The sequence below is a fragment of the Pundamilia nyererei genome, unplaced genomic scaffold, assembly GCF_000239375.1.
Source record: "Pundamilia nyererei isolate P.nyererei 1_Seehausen unplaced genomic scaffold, PunNye1.0 scaffold00059, whole genome shotgun sequence".
Lineage (NCBI taxonomy): Eukaryota > Metazoa > Chordata > Actinopteri > Cichliformes > Cichlidae > Pundamilia > Pundamilia nyererei.
The window spans coordinates 2524041-2539013 of record NW_005187460.1 but is presented as its reverse complement, the minus strand read 5'-3'; positions in this window follow the sequence as shown (position 1 = coordinate 2539013).

Here is a 14973-nt window from a genome sequence, read left to right as displayed (position 1 = left end):
ATAAAGATTAAAAAAATACTAAAATTTAGTATTTTTTTTTAATCTAATAAATAAATGCAAGTATCAAGATTATGCCCACATGAAGCAAAAGAAAAAATACCTAATGTCTCAGCCATGTAGATATTATAGTGTATTATTACTAATACGACATATCCAGGCTACAATATTTTCTTTAAGTAGTCTTTAGGAAAAGTTCTCCAGGCTTCTTCATGGACATTCAGAGCTCTTCTTTGGATGTTGGCTGCCTTTTGTTCCATCCTCGGTCCAGATGATCCCTCACTCCCTCAGTAATTTTGAAGTCTGGACTGAATCAAAAACTCACCTGAACAGCTGCACTGAAAATGTTCAGTGATTTAATTGGTGAAAGGTATATTTTCTGTTTTGAGTTTTTCTATCAGGCATGTTTTTACTGGAGATCATTGCCATGAATCCAAATTTGGATTCAACACTGCATCAGACCGGTTGCCACTGATTTTTTTTTTTTAGTCTTGTGTAATTTGGCATACCTCAGCCTTTTTCCTCCCTCCTTCCACTTAAGAATGACTTCTTGTCAGCCAACCTTCCAATGAGACCATTTCCGATGAATTTTGAGTGAAGAGCAGATGCATCTCTGAGGATTTTCTTTCTAAAGAACACTACTTTCAGTTACTGTTCACCTACTCTAGACTTGTTTCTGTCCTGCCCCTTCTTCATTTGTCCTCTTCACTCTTTTAAGGACACACTGCTCACCATGCTGAGCTATATCAAGCTTTAGGTTTGTAGCTCTTGGGAGTCGCCTTGTTGGTGCATAAAATATTATTTCATGCCAGTCAAACTGTGTTATCTTTGGCATTTCTTTGTGGATTCACTAAAGAAATGTGAACCGATCAATGTTTATGCAACAGGCAGTTAGTAACAAAGTGCCTAAAGATCCATTAAAATTGATTCTTTTCTAAGTTGTCTGTTATGTGTCGATGCAACACTGGTTCATTCCTTAAGTTAGGTGCCTTTTTATGCTTGAATTATTCATAATGTGTGTTAAGTTGTTGTAATGAATAAAAAAGAAGGAAAGAAAAATCTGAAAATGATCAGTATAAGGACTGGACTGAAAATGAGTGAAAAAAGCAGAAAACGTGAAACTTTTAAAGATCTCCAGAAATCTCTGGTTCTCCAGGATCTTGGAAGTAGCATATAAAGACACGAGGGAAGACTTAAGACTTTATCACAGTACTACACCTGTGTTATGTTTGGTTAGTCAGCTTCTTCTTATTAATAATAGCAATAATGGTACCAAAACCTTTTAAAACCAACAGTAAACCAATAACTTGAACAGCAATGACGCTTTGCAGATCCCTCTGCTATTTTTACTTAAACTCATTCTTCCAGCATGGACTTCAGAAACCGAAAGTCATGGGTTCCTTTATTTAAATTGCTTTTTTACTTTTAAGAGGAGGAAGAAGCTCCATTTTTCTTTTTAAAGTTGCACGGTCTTGATTTAATCTCTGTGGTGATGTGCAGGAAGATGTTTTGTATTTACACTTCGGGGAAGGGATGGTTTTGAGATCGATATCATATAGAAAGAAATAAGATAAATGATTATTTCACATAAAGCTACTAGCTCCAACATATCCAGCTGATTCCACAGTTTTAATCTCGAAAACTAAACTGACAAATGATGCTAGCAGTATTTTGGGGGTGAACTGTTGCCAATGTAAAACATGGTTAACAATAATGCCTTGAATATAAGCCACATTTAAAACATTATTTACTTGTGGGTTTTAGAAATCCATAACACCTGACCAGATTTGGCATTTCCACAAAATACTGGCATTCCTGTGAATCCCCTAAGCACACAGTGTTGTTTGTTCCCATTTCATTTTGCCTGCGAAGATGGAAAAAGACAAGGTGTGAATTCTGTCGAATTCACGAGGGATTTCCTTTCCGGTTTTCTGACAAACATTTTAAGGCCTCCCATGAGAAAAAGAAGCCATGAGAGGCAGACGGCGTGTTTCCCAGAGTTCAACCCTAAACTGTCTAGCAAAGTCTTATCAGCCTCTACCGTTTGCCGTGTGTGTGTGTGTGTGTGTGTGTGTGAGAGAGAATGAGAGTGAGTGATGGCTCAGGCATTTGACAGGAATCGAGTGACTATCACGGACAGCTATAGAGAGTATCAGATGCTGTCATTCCTTGGAAACGCTGGAGCAGACGGAGTGTTTTTTGTGTGTGTGGAATGACTCAGAGCAGGTATTCTGGTTTAGCCACTCAGCAGTTCCAGGAAGACCAAATTTCAGACATATTTCTCTGGAAAAATCCTCAAATCTTATGAATAACACAGTCAGGGTCCCCCCCCCCTTCCCAGAAATTTCTGAAACTCCCTCGTACTTCGTCCATGTACTTTTGTTTAAAACCATAAATATACTAGCCGGGGTGATTATTGCACTGAGATGAGTGTAATGGTTTCAAAAGGAAAATGACTTGAGAATTTCCTCTAACCTGGGATCACCCAGGGACCGAATCCACTGTAGGTCATTCTCTACTGTACAGGGACCCCGTCGCTTGTGATGTGGGTGCCTCCCTGCCTGCAATTACAACCCATTAGCTCCCTGATTGATAGCTTCTTTCAGGGCTAATGCATTTCTATAACAGGAAACTAGATAAAAGGAAAATGACAATAAATACATAAATGAATAAACTCCCACTTTTCATTACTCAAATCTTTGGCCTCTGCCCCCTTTAAAAAAAAAAGAAAAAAAAAGAAGCACAATTGCCATTTTCATTCGCAGAACATCCAAATGTATCAAACACCACAACGGAGGCACAAAAGACACAAAACATCACCTTTATTTGTTAAGTCTACCTGAGAACTGCAGTTTCCGTTGGAGGCTTTTTGCTTATTTCTACTTAGATAATTTTTAGTGCATCACTTTGATAAAAAGCTGTGGTTTAACAGTAACATGGAAATGGGTGTGTGTGGAAATACATGGTCGACCTATTGTGGCACACCCCCAACAGTGCTGCAGCTTCACTTTGTTACCTGTGGTATCATAAGCCCCACACGCTATCAGTGACCTACGCAAAGCACTTGAGTTCTGTGGAGGCTCTTTGTGTTCTCTATCAGTCCTTGCATATACTCTAAATCCAGCCTGAGTATACATGTGTTATTGTTTCCAAGTTTTTTTTTTCCTCACCTCTAGACAAATGCACCCCTTGTTGAATTATAGCCCTTAACCCCCACCTCCTCCTCAATTCTCTAGTTTCCACTGCCTCTGACTGAGTGACAGTGTGGGGCCTGGCTACTATCCTGTCTTAAGGCCTGCACCGAATGCTGGGTTATTACCCCCTAATTATCAATTACAGGGCTCGGCTTCCACACCTGCAGCAGGCCAGGCTGGGAATGAGCTTAGCCCATTAGGAAGGACCTCCGGCTGGGCTGTTTATAGAGGGGGCTGGGCTCTACCCTCTGGAGGTGTTAATGGGCCTTCCAGGGCTGCAGTCAGCAGGCTGATCCACCGGGGTGTCTGATAACAGCATGAGAGGACAGACTCATGCTGAACTGCAGTGGGGATTTTGGTGTTACTGCAGTGATAGATCGACTTTATTAGCCAGAGCTGCACATGCACTTTTCCACATGTGTCACTTGCAAGTCCTGACATGATTTTTCTCAGTGAGCATTCAGAGGCAGTTGCAAGGGAAGAATAATGGCGACGTTACTTTTAATGTGCAGCTTTGTTTCAGTGGAAAGATTGCCGTTACATACTGGGCACATTGCTTGAGCTGTCACCATGCAGTAATATACTTAGACTGTAGTTTTATGTTGTCAATCTGTTGCAATCTAGAACAAATGTACTGTTAAATATCAGCAGTGGGAGAAAATAATTATTTGATCCCCTGCTGAACATGTAAGTTTGCTCAGATCACAAAGGCATCAACTTTGTCTAATTTTTATAGTAGTGTTGTTTTTTGTTTTTCTTTTTCTTTTTTAACAGAGAGAGAATATCAACAAAGAAATCGAGAGAAAAACTCATTCAATTAAAGTTATAAATTGATTTGCATGTCATTATAATCCAGACTGAATCCTGATCTCAAGTTCTTATGTGTATGACGCACACTTGTCCATCCTGTCCACCACCGTGGGCAAGAGCAATGAGCAATCAAAGGACACCAGGGACACATCTTAAGTTTGACCGTGAACATCTAAATGGTTCAGAGAAGGGGCGGGAAAACGTGCTTTGGTCAGATGAAACAGAAATTGAGGGCATCAGTTCGACCCGCCGTGTTTGGAGGACGAGAAATACTGAGTACAAGTCAAAAAGCACCATTGCCACAGTCAGGCAGAGATGTGGAAACATTATGAAACATTATGAAACATTGAAAATGGGTCATGGATGGGTCTTCCAGCATGACAATGACTCAAAACATACCACGAAGATAACAAAGGAGTGGCTAAAGAAGCACATTCAGGTCATGGAGTGGCCTCACCAGTCTTCGAGTATCCATACAGCAGCTAATAAACCTAAAGGATTTAGAAGGTTTCTGTAAAGAGGAGCAAACGAAACCCCCCTGAGACGTGTGAAAACCTGGTGACCAACTACAAGAAACGTCTCACTGCTCTGCTTCTACCAAGTCGTGCTTTGCTTGGGGGTCAAATACTTATTTCACTCAAATTTAATTTATAACTTTTATCTATGTTCTTTTTTCTGGATTTTTTTCTCTTACTGTTAAAATGATTCATTTGTTTGTAAGTCAGCAAGCTTACAAATTCAGCATGATAGCAGTATGTATGGTGCTGCAAAGAATATAACATTACTCAGTTCAGTTATGTTTTGATTACCTTAAATTACATAATCACTGTGGAATGCACATTACAAGTGGCAAAAAAATAAAAGACTACACGAACTCATCACTGCATCTCTTACAGTAGTGACAAGTTAAATTAGGGCCATCTCATTTTTAGCTGTGTTTTTAAAGGGTATACGAAACAAACTACGCTCACACGAGTGCAACACTACGTTTATATATTGATCGGTTACACTGAAATTTGAAGAAGGGCAAAGCAGGTTCACCTATTGAATTTACCCAGCAAGTATGAGAACCATGTCTCTGTACAGTCAAGGTCTGCAGCGGCATTAAAGAAGAATCTGCTTCTTGAATTACTGCCTCATTGCTCTGGTAAAGTGCTCATCCAGCTCGGCTTACGTTTGATCTTCAGACCTCAGCAATACTCACAGTGCGATACATTCAGAAAAAGAGCCACTATCTCCCATACAAATTCCACTCTCCGCGTAGCGTGTCATTTGCTTATTGCTGCCGATATCATTCAGCAAGGAAAACCGATCGAGCGTGACAGAAGACACAAGCTGATCGGTGGTTTCGTACTCCCATATACATCTGTGTCCTTGTCTCTTTTTTTCTTCTATTCATGCATAAAAAATGCAAAAAAAAAAAAAGGATTTCTCTTCATCCATAAATGCAAATAGATTGACTTGCCCTCTTATCATCACAATAGGAGCTCTTTCAAATGCCTGTCTTTTCAGTGCTCTGTTCAACTGTTGCTGTCATTTAGGTGAAGGAGTCAGCTTATGGCAGCCATGCACTGTATCATACACAAGATTGAAATGAAAATGAGGCGTTTCTCAAAATAGCTACAGGCAGACGGGGACGGCGGAGGGGTGGGGGAGTAGTAAGACGGGGGATTGAGGGTGACAGGGGTGAAGATATATGTTATGACTTTGTGTGTATTTTAGAGCTTGTGGGTTGTTTTAAGTCTCTGAATGCTTCTGAGATATGTCACAGGTGTTGAGATGGATTGCGGAGCGTGCTGTGTGCCGCATTAACTTTGCAATTGGTTGTGTGAATGTGACATGCAGAGAAAGTGCAGGTGACTGCGAACACATATCTCTATTATTGCATGCATATCTCAGATCCCCTCCCTCTCCCTGCCGGGTTTCCTGGTGGTGATGGTGTGTGTGTTCGCATATTTTGGTAGAGGCAGAACAAGGAAGGAAACACAGCATTTCCTTTACTTTCATATTATGAAAGTTCAGTAAATTGCACAAGATTGAACATGTGCTTTTTTTTCTATCTGCTAATGGTGCTTCATTGTGTTTACAGACATGTATGTAGGTTACAGCTGCCTGAAAGTACACACAAAAACACATCAGTGAGTTGTGGGACATGTTTCTTTATTATTACAAATGTAGACGAGGTGTCGTACATCATCCCGGCCCTCTAAAAACCAAACCAAACACGCATCAATCCACAACTTGTAATAGTCTCCTCCAACAATTGTACATCTTTAAACCTTTTTTTAAAAAATACATATCTAAATATTTATGAGGATTTAAAAGCTTATTGTCTTCACTGGGCACGAATGGATGTACTGAGTGGCACAGACAGGACTGAAAATCCTAAAACAACCAAGAAATGGACTAAAATTTTGCAGAATGGCAAACATCCAGAAGAACACCAGCCTTTAGATAACTAAACAAACTTATTTGTCCATTATAACAACAAAAATGGGTAGAAGTAGCCACTTTGCACTTTATTTACCCAATCATGATGATGAAATTGAAAGTTTGGAGTCATCTTGAGGTGTAGCCACGATGTGTCCACACAGACGCTCAGTGTATTAAGCCTCCCTGCTGTCCCTGCCGTCCCCCGTTGTGCTTCACTGGGGCCGTGGGATGTGTGCACTGACGCAAACTCTCGTCTCTCTTGGGCAGCCATGCAGGTAAATAAACTGGTGATTGTGTGCTGAGGGAGGACGTCACATGCCCAGATGGAAAAGCCTGTTGATTACTGATTAGTTAGCCACGGTAATACTCTGTGCCCTGACTCTCAGCCTCGGGATGAGCTTTGGATCAATCTTTAATAGGGTGACCGAAATACAAATCTTCTATTGACCTGCAGGAAAAACTCTCCAGAGCGCGGTGTCATTAATTTGCATTTAATTGCATCTATATGCAGGCTTGGCAGAGAGTCATCGATTTAGATAGAGAAGATGATGAAAATTGCCTTTCCCTTCAGTTTAAGGAGAAAGCCAATTTGAAGAGATTGAAAGTGTCCTTTCATTTAATGTGCAGCTACATCTTTGCTCAGTGCGTGCGGTGGGGGTGGCAGTACAATCTATGTGGATGACTTTTCTTCATCCCCAACATGGTTTAGCTTTCACCTTAGTCGTCATGAGAAACGTGACACATGTTGAGTAAAATCTTGTGTCACTATTTGTGATTGTTTTGAGCATCTGTGTGGTTTCCCAGCAGACTGTGAAGCCCTCAGCTGAAATATGTCTGCGTTTGTCAAGATGGGAACACACACATATGCACACACGTTTCAGGGATGTCATTAAGAAAACTGTTGCCATTCCAACAATGCATCAATTAGTGTGTATCCCGTTGTAATAAAGTGCTGGGGGCTCAGTTCTTCCCAGTCTTCAATCTAAATCTTTGCATTCAAAGCGCTTGTAACCTCACAAGGCCTATCCACCATTATCCCTCTTTACCATTATTCATCTCCAATAAGCACTGCAGCTCCCCTCAGGGTGACAAGGCGAGGTTTGAACCAATTCACTACTAATCAGACACTGTTTGCCTGTTTTTTTTGTTTTTTGTTTTTCTTTCTTTGGATTGGCTGCTATGTTCTCTCACGGCGCCTCAGGCACAGCTGACTGTGACGGGGCCCCCACAAGGGACCCCACGGTCGCCCCACTGGGAGACTTCCTAATCCAGGATTATTCGCTCAGACCCCGTACCCTGCTGGATTAGAGGATAGTAGATGGAAAAGGGCACCGTCAGCACTCTTTCCTGAGCAGCTCAGTGGATTAGAACCGCGCAGACGCCAAGCTGCCAGAGAGGTGCAGAGAACGAGAGCAGCAAGCCTCGCCGGTCCCCTCACAGCTTACTCAGGAGCACCATACATGGAGATGGAAAAAAGGGGATGGTTGAGTGCACACTCATACAACACGAAGAGTTGATTTTTCCAGTCTCAAATATGGTGTCAGGAGATAATAGGTTTAGGTGGACTGTGCTACACTAAATAGCCGAAAAGGTCATTTAAATAAAAGCTGCATTCATCCTATTGTTGTCGTATCTCCCGAACGTGTGTGCAGCATCCAGACGGACCGATGACAGCTTCCATACAACTGCAACCTCCCATCCTCCTTCAGACACATTATCTATACTTCAGTGTCTGTCAATTTGCACATTTTACAGCGTGCTTTGTGTGAGAGCAATTTTGAAGAGCAGTTACTGGTTTTTAAGTCTATATCCTGTGCTCACAGTGGTCTTTATGTGTGAAAACCCAGTGCATAACCACAGCAGCAGAACAGATACTCTAGCTAGTTTCACCAGCCAGTAATCAGCTACTATTGATTGTGAAGTAGTCAATGAGACTAAAGTCTCAATGCGCCCTCAAAGCTGCCGATGGATCGATCACAGCCTGCTGCTGCTGCTGCTGCTGAGCTTTTGTGTGACCGGCATAATGGAATGTGCACGACAGTGTGCAGTGTTTTGTTTTCCTCTTCAGGAAAGGGAAAATAAAATAAAAGAACATCTTATTCAGATTTTCCAGAAGATTTGCAGGTATCTTGTTCTTGCAATACACAAAAAATACAAACGCAAGTTGTTTACCTGTGTGCAAACAAATAGGCATGTTCATCCATGAGGCTGAGATGCACGAAACCACATTACCTCCCCATCAAAACCACATCCTATCAACTTAATGCAGATAAAGAGGCCATATTGAAATTGCCAGGTGCCTAATTTGGTCTTTGTCGCACATAATTGAAACCACTCATCCCTCCCCCCACTGAAGAGGAGAAGAGCGAGAGAGAGAGAGAGAGAGCGAGGGCACGGTGGGGGAGAGAGAGAGATAATTGCCTTATAAGGCAGTAGGCTCTTATGATTGTGACGTCTCATTCCCAGCAGTGCTGGCAGATGATACGGTAAAGCCCACATCTCAAATCCATCTGAAGAAAGCTGGCTCTCTCAGGCTTTGGTCTGATAGCTCCAGCTGTCTCGTTTAGGACTGCATGTGTGTGCAAGTGTGCACATATACTGTATATGTATGCATGTGCTTTGGGGTTGGGGGTGGTGCTTGGGGTGCATGTATAAGCGTACAGATTTGAAGAGGAGCGTTGTGTGTGTGAGTGGGTGTGTGTGTGCTGTGATATTGACTCCTGAATGACTTCTCTGGAAGGGGGGGATTTTTGCTGGAATTTTGTGTTTGTGTGTGGTGGCGGACAGAACAGGAATGATGAAAAGAGAGGCGTGTTTGTGAGCGTGTGTGTGGACAGAGTGGTATGCTGAGTCAGGTGGGTGATTTATAGTCTGACTGTTGGCGAGCAGATGGAGACGCAAATGCAGTGATGCCATATGTAACGTGATTTTTCCTTTTCTTTTGTTACCGCCGCACCACCTCCTCGCCTCTTCGCTCGCGGTCCTTTTTTTCTCGACATCCCCTCAATTCCGTCTTTCTTTCTTTTTCTCCCAATCTTATCAACCCCTCCCTTTTGTTGCATCCTTCTCCTTCACTGTCTCCTCACCAATCCCTTTTCCCCCTCTCCATCACTATCCCTCTCCATCTCTCTGAATCTCAGCATACCCTTCCCCCAACCAGACAGCCAGGCTTGATTGTGTGTGTGTGTGTACGCACATGTGTGTATGTGTCTATGTGTGTGTGCGCTCCCAGCTGGGGGCAGCAGTAGGGAGGGATGTTCTTTGGGGAAATGGAGGACAGCATGCAGTCTGCTCCTCTTGGAGAATCAGTGCATCATGTCTTTCTCTCCCTCTGATTTCTTCTTCTCTGTGTATAATAAGCATACCTCTAAAATGCTCCATCTAAATTGGCACTGTTCTATAAAATAAAGAAAAAAAATCTACCTGACACCCTTCCTTGTCTTCTCCTGCTCTCTCTACATCTCTCTTCACATTGATGTGCCAGGATTTTTTTTTCTTTTTTCATGCCGGTGTCCTCTCAGCATGCGCATCTGTCCCCCACAGAGAGGGTTTTCTCCTGTCACTACACACTCCTCACAGGGTATCCTCTTGCTACCACCAGTCCCTTTAAAGCACAGCCCTCCATTTATCTCAGCTCTTCTTCTTCTTCTTTTTTTTTAGAAGTGCCGCAAGCTCCTTTCAATTATCTTCCCTTCTACTCTCGCCGGTCACTGGGAGACTGCTTTTCAGTGCAAATATTTGCGTTTCATGAATATGCCATCATTAAGCACCCTGCATAGGTGCAGGCACGGCAGTGACGAAATGTTAATTGCGACTCGGTGAGGCCCTCCTGTGCATTCCTCCCCTTGCAGGAATCTGGCAGGAGCTCAGACAGGGAACAGACGTCTGGGTCAGGGCTCCGACGGAGAAAAAGGGAGCAACAGAAAATAAGGAAGCATGTGAAGGGAGAGCGAGGAGAAGAGAAGGAAAATGAGCAGGGTGGATAAGAGGAAGGAGAGTTCAATTGACCCAAGTGTAAATGACATCTGAAGCATCATCAGGTCTAGGATCCCTTCTCATCCTGTGGGCCTAAGGTGTAACATAAAGCCCAGGGGGCTTAGAATTTTGGAGGAGGTGTCTTCTCCATCTAGAATGCACACCCTGTCCACCTCCAAGCACATTTAGGCAATCCTAAGAACACTGATACACTAATAATCACAATATTTCCAAGTTATCACTAGCTGATCTCTAATTCTAAACCCTTGCACATTTTTTCTTTTCCATGCTGTTTTTACCTGCTTGTAATTATCACGTAGCTTAACCCCCCACTACTCTCCCCATTTCCCCTGCGAGATTTGCATGTAATGAAACATGTGTTATTTATAAAATGCATTATCACTGTTATTACTAAAGCCAGAAAAAATGAGAGTGCACATGCCCGGGGGAGTTCAATTGTCAATACTAGTACAACTGGATGAGGACCAAGAGGCCAGCATGAAAGGGGGATTAGAGTCCGTTTTAACATGGAGCTGGTATCTGTTGCAAGATCGCCTTAATATGGTGAACAGCAATGGCTTTGTTTTAGGCGAGGAATGTAGCCGGTCCAGCTAAATTAGAGGAGGCTATTTCCGTTGGCATAGGGGGCTTGGCTAGGTTGGCAGAGCTCCTCGATGGAGCGGCCATGTGACATGGAGTAAAAGCAGCTCCAATCTCAGTCAGAGGAAACTGAGAGAATCAAGTCAAGTGGGCAGAAACGTTTCTATAAAATCAACAGATCATATATTTATTTATGTATTTTGGAACATGCTTGTTATTGGTTTCACAGCTCCATAATTAATGAAATTATCTACAGACCAACAGAAGCCTCGTGCGAAAAAGATCATAGCTTAACAGTAGCTGCAGCGCAGGTGAAATACGCTCAAAGCCTGACAGAATATGTCTAAAGTTCACCTTGTTTTTATCACAGGAAAGCATAAAATTGCTCATGCTGTGAGAGCTTTTCAGAGTACAAACTGCCATGCTGTGTGTGTGTGTGTGTGTGTGTGTGTGTGTGTGTGTGTGTGTGTGTGTGTGTGTGTGTGTGTGTGTCTGATAAGCCTTGAAATGAACAGATCTATTACTGAAACCGGGCTTCATGAATGTCAGCGGTGCCTAAAGCAAGCCACCCCAACCAATGCTGCCCTTTGTGTTTAATCAGCTCTGTTTTTGGTCTCAAGGCCTGCTTGAAAGAGTCCGCCTGTGCCTCCGCCAGATGGCTTTGGTGACTAGTCTGTCACTGGAGGAAATCTCAATCCAAACTCTTTTCCTGTGTGGTCTCTCTGTACTGACATGAGTTGCCAAACTTATTTGGGCCAACAAAATCTGTCTTCAATAACAATCTTGACCTCATGAACGAAATACTAGTATTTAGTATAAGATCTTGTTTTTTTATTCTTCTTTCTGTCTCTCAAAAAATGCTGCTTCTTGTTTACTGATCCACCTGCAGTCTGGAGGAGCTTGTGGTAAAATAAGCTGGACTTAAACAGAGCACCTTTCAACTCAGCTGGGTCTACTACTACATACATGATATTTATGCCTAAGTGCTTTCTAACATTCACACACACGCACTCTCATGAATGCATCGTGGGCAACTCGGGCATTAGTGTCAAGCTCAAGGTTATTCCAGCATGCATTCAGGGATTAATCCACTGACCTGCAGATTGGTAGAAAACCCGCTCTACCACCTGAGCCACAGCCCCTGCTGTCAGAAGAAATGTTGGACCTTTTATTTTTATTGCATCCATTCTGAATCCAATTCAACAATTGCTAAAAGCAAATAAGACTTTTTGATGACTACGTAAGACAGTATACAGTAAAAGCTGATGGCTGCAGGGTGTGATTTGCCGGTATTGTATTTAAAACACTGCTCTAATCTCTTCAAGCGCATCAGCTTCCTCTGCTGCCGACAGACAGGACGTGGTCTCCTGCGCTAACACATGTCTGACCTGAACAGAGCCAAACTTATGAGATAGTTCACATAGTTAACTTAAGCTGCATTGCATCATTCACACATACAATGAGTCACTTTTCTCAGAGTCATTTACCAAACACACATTCGTAAATTAACTTTATCTATTTAAGCTGCAAACTTCTCACTCCTTTCTCCAGTGCAGCGCTGACCCCTCCACCACACCAGCAGGGCTGGATCAGGTGACCATGAACCTTTTCTTAGTTGTGCTGAAACAGACCTCAGCTGGCCGAGGCTTGTCATGATGTATTGAATCGTCTTCACTCTCCCTATTACACTCACCATGTGTTCATACATCACTCTCTATTTAATCATTAATTATTACCAGTTCTGCCTGAAGTTTCTACCTGTTAAAAGGGAGGTTTTCCTTCTCAATGTCAACAAGTGCTTGCTGATTGTTGAGGTTTTTATTATGAAGTTTTTACCTTGTAATATAAACTGCCTCATGATGACTGCTGCTGTGATTTAGCGCTTTATAAATTGAATTGAATGGAACGTATTTGTGGGGTGTGGTGAGCTCCTAGACTCCGTAACCACCGTATTCTGCTGCTGTAATAAGCTATTTTAAAAATGTGAGTAACTGAACTGTACTTGGGCATGCCAAAAGAGTCTGGTTTGATAGGCCCATCCCAGCAGCTGCTTCTTGTGTCTGTCTCTAGTCTGCCTCACCGTCGCCTCACTTCATAAGGTTGGGTTAGGCTTATTTTTATGTAACAGGGGGAGATGGAGTCGGGGGACATGATTCTTCATGTTTGCAACTTTGGAAATCCTCCAGTTTCCCCCTTGCATTGTTTTGCCTCCCACTCCACCTTATTTCAATGGAAATCCCTCTTTTCTTCACAACTGTCATCAGCAGTCTTGAAAGTGTGAGGTTCCTGCCTTGCAGGTGTGTGGGTGGTGTTTTCTCTGCGCCAGATGCCTCGTTATCCCCTGTTTTATCCTCCCACTTTAACCCTAAAACATGCTTCCTTCCTCCGGCTCCGTTCTGTTTCCTTTCCACAGGTGAATTTTTGCTGCACCTTTCCCTTTGTCTCCGCACCATCACCTTCCTCTCCCCCTCCCCCTCTCCCTCTCTGTCCCCGCTGCTCTCCCAGAGTAGTCAACCTGTTATCGGCAGGGTCTATGAATAGAACAGGGTTGGCGTTGCGACCCACTCACCTCCCCACCATTGCTTGTGCCTTATGTATGGCTCCAGCGTGCCAGAATCACTTAAGCTCCATTTCTAGCATTACTGCAGCTCCAGTACTGCTTTTTCCCCCCTCCAATTACCTGAAGGTGTGAGAGAATTACACACCTTATAATACATTCAGTAATTCATTGCAGTTTAAGGGAATTATTTTACAGTGTTCAAATATGTGTGAACAGATCTCTCAGTGAATTCATTCTGTCTGTCTGAATGCAGGTGTCTCAGGTGTCTGCATGTAATCTTTAAAAAGCTGTGGAGCTTAAAAAACGAAGAAAACTACGTGTGAAACTGCTAATAAACAATTACACACCTTTGCATTCTTGATATTCACCCAGCTTTTCCTCCTCCAGACACCAGCTTACACCATATAATCATGTAAAGATTGTGGCTCAGCATTTAAGGCTGGCTGTGTATACCCAGATGCAGGACAGAGATAAGCATCCATATCACTCTTCCTCTATGTCGCGCCTGAAAATTTGGGTATGGGAAGTTGCTTATTTTCCTAGAACCTGTTTATGCTGAACGAGAGGTGGTATCATCCTCCTAGTGTTTCTCTTCTATGCCACAGCTTCAATAATACACTAGGGACAAGGAGCTTAGCAGTGACAGCCCCCAAATCCCTCTTTCCACTGCACTGATTTCTGGATTAAGGAGGGGAGATTTCCACACCTCTGAATTGTATTGTGTTACAGGGCTCACACATCTTTTCATGCATCTTTTCTTTTGCGGTTTGCATCGAAATGGGAGCGTTTCCTTATTTACACAGATTTAGAGCGATTCTGGATTGGGACACTGGAGGCTGGAACATGGATGAGGCTCGAGGCAGGGAGAAGGTGGAGAATGAAGACGGTTGTTGTGGCAAAACCACCTTTATGGAGGGATTTCAGAGCCTCATAATAAACCGAGCACCTAAGCAGTGTGCGTATGCTTGTTTTTTTTCTTCCTTAAAAGCATGCTCCACACAGTGGTTGTTTTGGGGGTGGCTGAGAAGAGGCTATAAATTCCAACTATACTTAATAGTTTTCCCATTACTTTGACATATCTGGATGGCACTATTTTTATTCCAGCATGACTTAAAAAAAAACCCTTGGCATTTCATTTGATCTTTTCTTCCTCCTTCTCTACTTTTTGGCTGGTTCTATTTTGCATCCCTTACCCTGGTCCTGTCGTCCGCGGCCCTTCTTGGGTCCTTCGTCACTTTTCCCCCACATTCCTTTGTCGAACATTGTTTTGACTTTCCAGGTTCCGCATTCCTCTGGACAGCATACCAACCTGCCCAGTCAGAAAAATTCCTGGCCTGCGATTATCCACTCGTATTTCATTTATACACACCCACACCCACACAGAGGCAATAAATTAATGGAAGG